This window comes from Periplaneta americana, unplaced genomic scaffold, assembly GCF_040183065.1.
Source record: "Periplaneta americana isolate PAMFEO1 unplaced genomic scaffold, P.americana_PAMFEO1_priV1 scaffold_22, whole genome shotgun sequence".
In the NCBI taxonomy this organism is placed as follows: domain Eukaryota; kingdom Metazoa; phylum Arthropoda; class Insecta; order Blattodea; family Blattidae; genus Periplaneta; species Periplaneta americana.
The window spans coordinates 2,210,586-2,224,921 of record NW_027185503.1 but is presented as its reverse complement, the minus strand read 5'-3'; the positions used below and the strand labels follow the sequence as shown (position 1 = coordinate 2,224,921).

Below are 14,336 nucleotides of genomic sequence, written 5' to 3'. Positions count from 1 at the left end.
ATGTCACCAGACCTGACCTCTCTGTATTTCACGTTTCAGCAGAATCTCACTCTCCTTAGTCTGGCCACGCTATTTATTAAGATGAAAACATGTTACAAGCTTGATTCATAGTACAACATATGGATTTTTACAGTGTTCATATAACATGGTTTGTTCGAATTACCTTGCATATTAAACACTTTTCCAAGTGTCAATTGATGAAAGTATCTCCTACAATCATAGTTTAATTTACGCATTCCAAAATATGTTGCATATCTAAGTCTTAATGAGATGATTGTACATACTTGTGGCCTATCTTGAAGACTTGATCGTAATCCAGACAGTTTGTATTGATCATGATCGAATCTGTGTCACCATAAATAACTTGAAAATTCATCTTCTCCACGAGGTCCTTCGTGTTCATTAATATTTCTCTGCCTTTTGCTTAAAACGAGAAAAAACAAATGAAAAATAACAAAGCATAAACTTCCTTTCCTTTCTTACAAAACTGTACCTGACTACAAGTATATGGTGTTTTTACAAAGTTTAGGGACACCTTATAATTCTGTTACCTTATAATCCTTATAATAAGGACTGTTGTCCTTATCGAGAATTTATAAGTTTTTCAAACAAAATAAACAGTCTTACATTTTCAGCATTAAAGTTGAAAATGAATTAATAACTAATCGGTGCATAATTCTCAACTGTTGATGGATGATGTAGGATATATTACTCTTTAAATTAGTAAAGATCAACTATTTGTAAAAAAACTTTTCTTTGTGAATGTCCTAGCACTTTCTAAAGTTTTAAGTTTAAAAAAAAAAAGGGGACATTTTGTTATTGGTTGATTCATCTGTAACTCTTGAATGGAGCTGCGTTCCTTGGGATTACAGTGGTAGGGAGGCGCAGCTGTGCAAACCTCATAACTATTACTGTACTGTCTCTATTCAGCAGTCACAGAAGAACCGACTATTAACAAAAGTCCCCATTTTTTAAAACTTCAAACCTTAGAAAGTGCTAGGACATTCACAAAGAAATTTTTTACAAATATTTGAGCTTTACTAATTTAAAGAGTAATATATCCTACATCATCCAGCAACAGTTGAGAATAGTGCACCAATTAATTAGGTTACTCATTCATTTTCAATGTTTGAGATGGGTAGGGCATGTAGCACGTATGGGCGAATCCAGAAATGCATATAGAGTGTTAGTTGGGAGGACAGAGGGAAAAAGACCTTTGGGGAGGCCGAGACGTAGATGGGAAGATAGTATTAAAATGTATTTGGGGGAGGTGGGATATGATGATAGAGACTGGATTAATCTTGCTCAGGACAGGGACCAATGGCAGGCTTATGTGAGGGCAGCAATGAACCTCCGGGTTCCTTAAAAGCGAGTAAGTATTCATTTTCAACTTTAATACTGAAAATGTTGTTGTTTTCTAATGCCAGGCATTTGACAAAATCATTTGACCCCTTGCACTCCAATATTTTTCAAATATATTATCATAGTCAGCCACTGAAACACAGATTTTGAGATGTTCCAAATCCATTTCTTGGTTTGAGTTGCACAATAGGCAGTTAGGGGACTGATATATTCCAATTCTATGCAGGTGTTTGGCCAAACAGTCATGGCCTGTTGCCAATCTAAATGCAGCTACAGACGATTTTCGTGGTAAATCGGGAATTAACTGTGGATTATGATACAGAGAGTTCCATTTTTTCCCTTGAGATTGGGTTATCAAATTTTGTTTGTTGAAGTCTAAGTATGTAGATTTAATAAATCTTTTCACAGAGTAGATTTAGTAAAATACTGAAAATGTAAGACTGTTTATTTTGTTTGAAAAACTTATAAATTCTCGATAAGGACTAACAGTCATCATATAAATACCGAAACTGCACTAAAAATTAGTCTTTGCTATTGTTAATCAACAGTTAAAAACATAGTTAGTTTCTCTACTAATTTAAGGCCATGACAGCATTTCATAAGAATTATAAGGTGTCCCTAAACTTTCTAGCAACACTGTATTTAAATTAGAATGTCATTATTGTGACAACTGGTATGTGTGGATAAATTGATAACTATTTTAATGTAGATCAGATTGCCAGACATTAACAATTCTCATGCATGTGCAATAATTTTAGACAGTACAAGGTAGAGAGAAACATATGTTCTCATTCACTTTGCTACCAGAATTCTGAATAGTGGTAAACGCAGAAGCTAAAAGAACTAATGAACTGACCACAATATACCAAGCACACATTAGCAACAAGTCTATTAGTGAATTCTTTAAGAAGGAAAAAATGTTTCTAGAATTTCATTAGGTTATTAGAATGATTGTCAATCTTACACAGTATACTTGTGTGTGTGTGTGTGCGTGCACACAAGTGAGTGCATGCACGCGCATGTGCGAGTGTGTGCATGTGTACGTATCAGAAAAAATAAAATCTATTAAGTTTCCATACTTATATTACGATATTCTACCACAATAATTCTCAATACAAGGAGCTCTTTTCATGCAAAATAAAATCCAAGCATGTTTAGACATCTGACAATCCTGTATAGAACAGACCCATCCTATGTGCTTTGGAAATGATACAAGCTTTGTGAACACTGACTCCCAAGATATATTAAAGATAATTTTACAGAAACCATTATTTAGTGTTAACTGTACATATATCACATATATCCATATACAGAATGTTTCAAAAGTGATGGTAAAAAATTTAGGGATGCAAAGTAAAAACGAAGAGAAGCAAAAAATTCCAGTAAACATGGATCCACAAATTAACTGTTTATGAGATAATGCCATTTTGTGCAGGTTGGGGCCCACTGATTACTAAGTACTAATTCCAGCAAACGCAATGATAATTCAATTTTATTTATCAATCAAGAGACAATAAAATTCATAATTTTGGCTTCAACACCATAGAAATCTAATTAAACACACACAAAAGAAACTTTTTTGTTTGAACAACAGTAAAGTTTGTAGATAAACAAGGTACAGTACAGTATGAACATGATACTGAATAATTTTACAGCAGGTATTCAAAATACTGACCATGCACTTGAATGCATCTGTCTAATTTTCTCTGCAAAGACCCAAGAATGTGCTCGAGCAGTTCTGGGCCATTCTTCATTTGCTGGAAGACATCTACAATCCGATGCTGCAATTCTTCAGGTGTGGTGATGTCTATTGTGTAAACAAGGCTTTTTGCATAACCCCACACACAAAAATCCAAAGAATTTAAATCCAGTGATCTAGATGCAGATCCTCAATTACCCATCCACTGTTTACGATATCGTCTATTTATATATCATCTCACACTTAGAAGGAAGAGTACAAAACATGAATTTTGTATTTAACCATGTCCAGGTGCTCGGTTCACTGGCAGTCCCAAGCAGCAAAAAAATGGCATTATCTCGTAAAGGGTTAATTTGCGAACCTATGTTTACTGGAACTTTTTTGCTTCTTTTCGTTTTTACTTCTCATCCTTAATTTTTTAACATTACTTCTGAAATACCCTGTATAATTCTGCAGAAATAAATCAGATCATTTAATTATAAAATTGGGGGAAAGCGAGTAAGGTAATTAAATTTCAAAATACCAGACATTGGAGCAATTTTCTCAGACAGCCAAAATATGCTTATTCCATGTTAAATGGAAAGGCAGTTGTTGCGGGAAAGAGAAATGACCATTGTCTGCTTGCGGTGTTCCCTGGAAGTAGTCCTTGAAACTGTGCATACATTGTTGCCAAATGTCACAGGCACATAATACTGAAGGGTCAAATATATAGAAATGTTGTTGTTGTTTTCTAATGCCAGGCGTTTGACAATAAAGTCATTTGACCTCTTGCACTCCAATATTTGAAAATGGCAAGTTGTAGCCGATTTAAGTGAACACCATATTTTAACGTTTTGGTGGCTACTTCATTCACACACAACCCCCAGAATGTCTGGAGGACCACACCTGCTGTTGGTCGACGGGTCCATTGGACCTAGCTGGGAGATCTTGTTGATCACCAGCTTTCCCTCCTTAAGCCACTGGAGGACGATTTTAGTGCCATAGCAGGTCAGCACTAGGAACAGAAAAGTAGAAAGAGGAGGAAGGAAAGTGAAATGTATCCCTAGGCCTCGAATGCTCTAAAGCCGTCGGGGTCGAAGAAAGTAAGAGTTCAGTCAGAGGACTGGATAGGAAAGGGTAAAGAGGGAATTAGGTATTGAATAGAGGAAAATTATACCAAATTCAGTCATTAACTCATCAAGCTGATGAGTAGCCCCTCCCTTTAGTTCAGCTTGTAAAATTATGCTTACTAACAGCTGCACCACGGGAAGGTAGGGATGGGACATTAGGTATTTGTCCAGGTTGGTTCTTAGGGCCTTCAATGGAAAGGATTAATGGCTCTCCCCCCTTTATCCGACAGATACCCTTTTGCAGATACTGATGTAATATAGATTTATTAATATGCAAAAGTGTTGGGAACTACTGCTTTCACGATTTTTAGGACTATACGAAGATATAGAGAAAATTACCCTACTCAAAGGTGATCAGAATAAGAAAGAGCAACATCTGTTTTAGTTCCTATAGCTACAGTTTCTCTGCAACCAGCAAACCACTGCTACTGAAGCTTGAAATCGACTTCAGCAAGTTAGAAGGCCCAAAATCTGTAAGAGAACTGCCTGAAAAAATTGCAAGAAGCTGATCTCTCCAGAAGAGATGCCAAGGGTCCAAAACTCACTCAACAGAATCGTGCGAGAAAATATGACTGGACAATGCAAAAGTGAAAGCAAGCATCAATCACTGATGAGATGCGATTTGGTCTGCAATCACTAGATGGCAGAGAAAATGTGAAGAAAGAATGGGGAGAGGTATTCCCCCTTTCGTATTTTCGTGCACAACTACTTTCAGAGAAAAAATTAAAAGAACCAGAGTTCCCACCCAAAGCATAATTAAAGAAGTGAGGTCTGAAGATCTGAGGGAAAATACTCCAACCCAAAGAAACATTGCTAGAAGAAAAGTAATATCTCCCCGAACTGTCGAACACATTATCCATGAAAATCAAAGCATATGATCATCGCCTGGGAAACACATTCAAGAGCGGTTAACAAACACAAGAAAGCTGTATGAACAGCATCTCGCAGGTGACAGATGGCAATGGGTGGTGATATTAGATGAAGCATGGATCTATCTTGATGATACCAATAAACCTCGAATCATATTTTAATAGAAATGTGGACAAAAAAAGGCCGCTCTAATTTCATACGACAATCCAAGGAAAAGTTTTCTACAGGGTTTATGGTGGTGGCTGGTTATTGCTCCCGGAGTCAGCTGAAAATTAAGAGAGTGGCCAGCAGAGCAAAGGTCAATGCAGTTTACTTCCAAGAGGAGGTGTTGAGACCAGTGTACCTTCCCATGGCTTTATGGCAGAGATCCTAGTAACATAAACATTCATATGGACAAGGCATCCAGCCATACTGTGAAATTATCGCTGCTGTTCTACTGCCAAATGGAAGCTGAATCTGGAATATTGATGATCCTTTCTGTGCCTTTGGTCTACCAAAGAGAGACCTTTCTAGTAGGAGGCCTATGGAAAGCCTGTAGAGAAGTGTGGCAAGATATTTTCCTTGCTCATATCAGGAGGAGCCTGCTTCAATGGAAACTGTGCTGTCGGGTGATAGTACACAACCGTGGTCAGCACATTGAGCACAACAGATGGTGGCGGCATGAAATTTCTTAGACTTGTTACAGGTAAGATGTGTTTATTTTTATCTGCCTCAACCCTTCGTATTTCAGTTTGGGGGGAGAGAAAAAAAAAACCTTTGTGTTATTTATTATTATTTGTTATTACGTAATTTACTTTCTGACATTCAGTTGAATTAACCCAATACACTTGTATTTAAATTATTTAGATTCCCTGCACTGGGATTTAATGTCCAGTTTGCTGATAAACATGCAATGTTCTGTAAAAAAAAAAAAATGATAAAAGCACAAAAAGATAGTGACATTGACAAAAGGTGCAACTAAAACACAATTGGGGAAGTTTATTTCATGTTTTCTTTGCAAGACAAGTCAATTTGGGGATTTCAACAGAAAAAAATAAATTAAGGCGCAGCATCTAAAATTCTTAACTCTAATTACAATAATATGTTATTTAAATTGGTCACAATTCTTTATGCTTTATCTTTATCCATTATACACATACACATATGAATCACTTTTCATTAGGACTGATACTACATACATGGAAGGACCACTCCCATTCCCTACCCCGAATAGTTGCATTAAATGTCCCTACTTCTGACTTTTGAAAGGTGGCAACCCTTGTTTGACCTGTTCCCAGGACTCTACGAACAAAAAATGTAGCATATTTGAGAAAACTATATAAATGAATAAGAGAGTGGTTTCACTGTACAGTACTTAAATTTTTATACAACACAGCACATTTAGAAAAAGAAATGTTAACCTCACCTTATGTGATGAAATTGTAGACTACACTGTTTTCCTATATATAGAAATGTTCATGTATATCTTGTAACGAAAAAAAATTACGTTTTGTTTGAAAGACAGAGTCTTTTTTCGTGCGAATTCTCCACGAAACCTGCTTTTTATTGAAAATATCATGATTATTGAAGTAATTTCATTGATTTCTACAAGTTTCGCGGATATATTCCACTTAATTTTGTACTTCCATTAAGGGAATTGCAAGTTCCATGCATAGAATTAAGTTTTTAACACATTTCGTGTATATTGTTAATACTAAAAAATCACACCCCTATTTATAGCATGAGTATTAATTGAAAATGTTAAATAGTAAAAATACCAGCCCAGACATCTCCCTTTTGAATCTTTGGTACGCACCTCGACTTTGCACCAGCAGACAGGTCTAGCCAGCAAGACCCCACAGTAAATGCTCCAGTTCACTTGTATTGGTGCCAAACACATGGCTGAATGCCTCGCCCTGCAGATCACTTGGTACCATTGGCTGATTAGCCTGCACATAAACAATCAATGCTTCTTATGGTTGTTCACTTTACACTTAATACAGAAATATCTTTCAGTCCAATTTGTATTCTAAGTAGAAAATGTCGTTATTATAATATATTATAACATTAAAAATGAAATGCAATAAAACTACTTTTATTACACAAAACTCGTGTAAGGTAAGGGAAGGAACCACTGGACAAAAAATTTGCAAGGAAAACGTATTTAAACCAAGGAAAGAAGTAGCAACAGTTAATTTAGAAATAGAACACGTCTGTCTTGTTGAATATTTATGCAAACTGAAAATTTTGGATTCGTCTATATACATAATTTCCCCTGAGCAAGCATGAGACAACCTGTGAACATACAAAAGCTAAATCAGAGCTGTGAAAGATTTTACAAATTGGTATTATATTACATCTCCACAACAATTGTATGAAACCCATGAGTAATAACATTTCTCATTAGAAATGATGCCAAAATTTGGATCAGTCTGTTCGTGTATCTTTCTGTGAAACCACTACTTTTAATTCTCCTTTCATGCAAGAATCAATGTCATGGAAAGAACTTTCCTTCCCATTACTTACAGGGTATACAACCTCCAGGTACTCCTGGAATATCAAATGCGTAGTTGCGTCAACTTTGCGGGATTTGAACTGCAGGATTTTGTGGCTTTCTGCTATCTTCTCATTGAACTCTTTATACACATCCATCATGATCACCTCTTCCTCTTTATCAGTCTTTGTTTTCATGTCATAATGCTGCCATGAACATCATCATTATTATATGTTAGTTATGAATAAAATGCAGTCCTTATGAACATAAGAAGTCAAGCTATAATGTTATGAAGGAATCAATAAATTAACCGTATCTTAGTATTTGGTTTTTCCACTACTTATTTTTGGTGCCATGAATTATTAGTGAATTTCCGTTTTTATGTACAATAGTGGCAAAAAAAACCGGACCGACCCTTGTAGCTGACTTCAGAGCCTTGTTTACTCCAGAGCCAAGATAAACTGGTAACTAAGACTTTCGTGGTTGAATCCTGCCTGGGAAGGAAACTTTTTTTGTTCCTTATTCAAATTTATTCCCAATACTTTTCGATTGCAGCGATATTTTACTACTTAATTAACTTATTATTCCCAGAACATGAATTTTACCAGCTTATTTTGTAATGGCTTTCGAAATGGGCTACGTCAGCAGTCGAAACTACAACAATTTCAATAGATTACTCGCTATCTTGTGAATGCGGGCGTGGCATGCGCAGCAGTTCATTTGGGGGATTTTGATTATTCCATTGGTCCGGTTTTTTTTTTTTTTTGCCACTACAAGGCTCTTTATTAATCAGTAAATATATATAATAATCTGAATTACATACACTTGCACCCATACTCCGTTTCTCAACTGTTAATAATGATGTTCCTTGATTTACGATGGTTTGACTTACTATATTTCGACTTAAAGCATATACTGCACTGTTAATGTACTGTAAAACATATTCTATACTGTACAGTAATGTACACTCAAGAACTTGTATTTATTTGCTTCTCAATTACTGGTATTTAGTTAGCTACGGTAATTATTTACTTATCATGTCATGTTGATATTCGACTTACTATATTTTTAATTTACAACAGATTCATGAGAATGATGTAACCACATCGTAAGTCGAGATAATATATTCATTGATTAGAATGTCTTATACGACCATTTAATCATAACTGAAACTGCAAGCTAACATTCTGTAAGATTCTTAACGGCAAAACTCATTAAAATCTCCGTAAGTAATGATATTAAAGATTGATTTACTAATTATGAATTCTGTTCTACTAGAAATGCTTTGACACACACCCCAAACTGCAGTTAACTTATTGTTCTAACATGCATAGAGAAGAAATAATTAGGTATCATAGGTTACTGCCTTTAAAATTATCCCAGCCATCATTCTACCCCTCATTGTCATAGAAGTGCCTCTGCAAAGTCACATTTGAACACTACATACAAAATGTTTATACAGCCAGTGCTGACATACTGCGGAGAAATTTTAATTACCGGTACTTCACCTTTCATAAACGAAATAGAATATGTTCAAAACCAAGCTCTCAGACTCATTACTGGTGGAATCAAAACAACTCCAATAGATTCTATGAGATTCCTCACTAACATTAACAGCATCAAAATGACAATAGAAGAAAAAGCACTGATTCAATATGAAAAACTTATCAGATTACCAGGAAACAATTGGCATTCATACAGTCCTCTCTGTAGATTGAAAACTCAAAAACGTTTCATATCCATTGTTCAAGAATTAAACAGAAAATCAATATCCCGAATTTAAAAGAAAACCTACAAATTAAACCAAACCCTTTAACTCTATTAAATATAGAATATAATCTAAATTTAACAGAAGAAATACTAAAGTCAGAAGTAAACACTGAAATACTAAAACAATTGTCTTTAGAGACAATTAATATTAGGTACCCTCCACAAAACTGGCTTCATTTATACACTGACGGATCCTTGATCTCCAGAGAACAAGGTGCCGGTGCAGGTGTTACGTGCTGTCTCTTCTCACTTTATAGATCTCTTGGGTATGGAACAACAAGTTTTGATGGAGAAATCATTGCAATAAGTGAATGTCTCAGGAATCTTCTATGCCACATCAATAAATTTAGGAATGCAGTTATATTTCAGAATCCAAAGCAGCTATTCTATCAATAGTCTCTAAACACACACTTTCATCTCAAACAGCAGAAATAACTAAAATGCTCTCTCAATTAATATCACTCAATAAAAGAATTGTATTCCAATGAATACCATCCCATTGTGGAATCCTGGGAAACGAGAATGCGGATGCTTTAGCAAAGAAGGGCAGCACTGCTACTTACAGACCTGTTACTAAATCTACGTATTACTCTGTGAAAAGATTTATTAAATCTACATACATCAGCAAGTTCTAAATATAAACAAACTCACTTGGGCTTACCTCAAGGTGCAGTATTAAGCACAACACTATTCAACATATATATTAACGACCTACCACAAGAGCTGGAAAAGTATGACACTAAAACAGCACTCTTTGCTGATGATTTGGTTATTTGGATGTCACATAAAACCAACGCAGTAGAGAAACTTCAAAATTCCATCCAGTCATCGTTAGGGGCACTTGAAACCTGGTGTTCAAATAATATCATGTCAGTGAACACACAGAAAACAAATTTTCAACTCTTCTCATTAAGAAAAAAACAAGTGAAAATAAATCTAAACTATAGAGATGATAAGTTACAAAGAACTGAAAATGCAAAATACTTGGGTATACATTTCGACACTAAGCTCACATGGAGAAATCACATTGAACAGATCAGCACAAAGGCAACAAATCGTTTTAAATTACTAAAAAGACTGGCAGGAACGAAATGGGGTAGCTCAAGGAGTACACTCAATACAACCTACAACACATACATAAAGCCTATCTTAACGTACTGTGGTGAAGCACTAATAACCTCATCAACCACAAATAAACAGACATTAGAACGCACTCAAAACCAAGCTTTACGTCTCATCACTGGTGCAATTAAAACTACTCCAATTGAAGCCATGCATATAATCACATCTAATAAACCAGTTGTAACAGATCTTGAAACACAAGCCCTATTAACCTATGAAAAATTAAGAAGGCTTCCAAATTGGGATAAATGGAGTAAATACAAAGATTCTAAATTTACATTGAGGACCCAAAATGGATACATACAAGAGGTAGAAAAGCTTAAGCAAATTCTAGAAATACGAAGTGAAAAGGAAAACTTGATGTCTCGATATAATCCACTTAATAACTTCAAAGTAGATTGCTGCCTTGATCTTGATGAAGTCTTCAACAAAAAAGATATAAATCCAGAAATAGCAAAAGCCATTGCCCTACAAATAATTAATAGAAAATATCCACAAAAGGACTGGTTGTACATTTACACTGATGGATCTCTCATGGATCAAAATGAAGGAGCTGGAGCAGGAGCTACTTGCCAATACTTTTCTCTTTATAAAAATGTTGGCAAGTACACAACAAATTTTGATGGCGAAGTTGAAGCCATTATACATCACTTCAAAATGTATTTGTTTGGCTAAACCAGTGCAAAAACATAGTCTGACTCCAAAGCTGCAATCCAGTCCATCAGCTCAACTACATCCCCTAAAATGGAAAAAGTAAAAGAAATTCATTGCATGGTAAAACAAATTCAAATGCTAAATAAAAAAGTGGTCTTCCAATGGATCCCGGCCCACTGTGGACTGAACGGTAACAAGAAAGCAGATATGTTAGCAAAGAAAGGAACTTATATCAACTTAAAAACAAATTTCAAGTTCCCATATGAATCAATAAAGCGAGTCATAAAGAGAATAAGTTGCAGCGACCAGGCAAAATATCAAAATTCAAAATGGAAAGAATCATTCAAAGATCCAAAACTAATTCCTGATCTACCTCGAAAATCTGCCGTGGCCATGTTTAGATTAATTACTGGTCATGATTGCCTCAGTAAACACCTCCATCGTATTGGAGTACTGAATTCACCTAAATGCTTACTGTGCACCAGAGAAGAGGACATGGAGATGGAGCACCTGGCTAATTGTGAAACTCTTAGGACATTTGTGGACCTTCCATCAAAATATTGGGAAGCAAGAAGGATGATGACTTCATTGTTAAATCCAGAGCATTAGACACACGCGCACACGCACGCGCACGCACACGCACGCGCACACGCACACACACACACACACACACACTTAGACTTCAACAAACAAAATTTGATAACACAATCTCAAGGGAAAAAATGGAACTCTCTGCATCAAAATCCACAGTTAATTCCCGATTTACCACGAAAATCGTCTGTAGCTGCATTTAGATTGGCAACAGACCATGATTGTTTGGCCAAACACCTACATAGAATTGGAATATATCAGTCCCCTAACTGCCCATTGTGCAACTCAAACCAAGAAATGGATTCGGAACACCTCAAAATCTGTGCTTCAGTGGCTGACCATGATAATATCTTTGAAAAGTATTGGAGTGCAAGAGGTCAAATGACTTTATTGTCAAACGCCTGGCATTAGAAAACAACAACAACAACATTTGGAACAACTTTCACCCCTGACACTGTTTGGATATAGAAAACACAATAAACATAACCAGAGGAATCACCAATTGAGATAGGGAGATAAAAAATTCACTAACTCCAATTTTTGACAAAATTCATTCTGGGCTGGATGGTGTTGTTTAGTTTGCCCCGTATGCGTGGAAGGCAAGAATACACAAATTTCGACATTCATCTGCATTCTGGGGGCTGTTTTAAAACTCGTGGAAGTCAGAACTCCACTTATTCCATGGAATAAAAGTGTTTTTGCATTCCAAGCTTAACTTCCCGGTAGGTGGCAACACTATCGCTCAACCAGCTAAGTAAAGTGATACGGAATTCAGAATCTCACAGAAATCTATGAAATCCATGTAAGACTATGAAAGGCACAATATGGAGTCGATTTAACTTCCAGAAATGCAATACAGATGCATTATTCTCCAGTCAACTAAAGTACAATTCAGCACTGCCATTGAAAGAAGAAAGCTAAAGGACTTGCAAAATTTAATGCAGTTTATTTCTGAGCAAAGTAGGATGAATTACCAAACTCTGTTTGTGGACAGTAACAATCTAGAATCTAGATGCACACGAAGAACATGAGAGAGAGAGAGAGAGAGAGAGAACAGAATCTGTAACACGAATCAGACTGTGTTAACATTTTAATATTTTTTGTGGTTTTATTTGTGATTTTGATGTGCTTTATGGTAATTTGTGATTTTCTGTCTCATATATTTGAAATTTAAAAAAAATGTAGCAATGTTAATCTTAATAATAAACTTCCATTTTCTCATATATTCCATTGTATCATCAGGGAATTATGATATACTTATCTTTTTACTTCACATGGCTCATATTTATTCACTTTTCTTAATTCATACACTGTGGAAATCAGAAAATCACTAATTCCAGCAATGTTTATTTCAAATTGTAGCGTAAGATAATCTAAAAAATTTAGGTTTTGAAGTATTTAAGTGATAAAAAATGTAATTTTGCACAATATTAATAGATAAATGTATAATATTGAAAGTTAGTATGACAGATGATAAGTTTTTTGTCTCTCCTGTAAAATTTGGCTTATTGGAATTAGGGAGTTTTTGATTTCTGTGTCTCAATTGTAAGGAACCTCTCTAAACCACAAACTTCAGGATGCACCAAGAACCCAAATTATTCGCGATTGATTATAGTACTTTATGGGGTAAAAGTACAAATATGTATTAAATATGAACTCTCAATGTTCTTTCTTTGTACTACAAAATGAGAATTGTACATGGCAAAATGAACCCACCTTCTCTCGAGGTAGCAAGAAAATTCTTCTCTGAATATTCTTCACAGCAACACAGCAGCTGACATGAGAATAAAGTGCATAAGATTTGCTGATGACATGGCATTGTTAGTAGAAAAAGAAGATGATAATAAGGAATATGCTAATGGAGCTAAATGAGAGCTGAGAGCAGTATGGAATGAAGATAACGAAGACCATGGTTACTGGTAGAAAAATAAAGGTGATAAATATGCGAATTCGAAATGAGTCAGTAACAAGTAGACAGCTTCAGATACTTGGAGTGTAGGAACATGAGCCGTTACCAGGAAGTCAAAAGGAGAATAGCAATGACAAAGGAAGTTTCTAATAGAAAAAGGAGCATTTTCTACGAAACTTTGGAAGAAGAACTATGAGACCAGTGAAGAGTTTTGGGTGGAATGTGACTTTGTATGAGACAGCAGACAAAATAAGAAATGAAGCAGTGCTAGAAAGAGTGGGTGAAGAAACAATAATGCTGAAACTGGACAGGAAATTAAAGAGAAATTGGCTACATCACACACACGCACGCACACACGCGCGCGCACACACGCACACACACACACACACACACACGCACGCACGCACGCACGCATGCACAGATATGTAATAAAAGGGTTTTAAAACACTCCACATTCATTGATTTCCAATATACACTATTCTCTGTTTGTCCATAGATCTTTCAGCACTCTCTTACAGATGGGAGCTCTCCAGCTCCTTCAGTATTGGCTTCATTTCTTTTCCCTCGTCCAATAGTCAGCTCTTATCCACCTTTCATACCATAGTCATCCCTTATCCATCTAAGAAATTCAAATGTTAAATCACTTATAACTGTAATCTCTCTGAATTCGCGAAAAGAAAATGTATTCTGTTTAAAATCATCACTCACCCTGGCAATATCTAGCCGACGCACTTTAGCACTAACATTCTCTGCCAGACTTGAAGTAAATGTTATCAT

General features: G+C 35.7%; 1 pseudogene; it reads right to left on the bottom strand.

Annotated features, from left to right (window-relative positions):
- The window catches only part of LOC138693830 (uncharacterized protein CG3556-like), a 114,403-nt pseudogene extending 100,067 nt beyond the window's left edge, over positions 1 to 14,336 (bottom strand).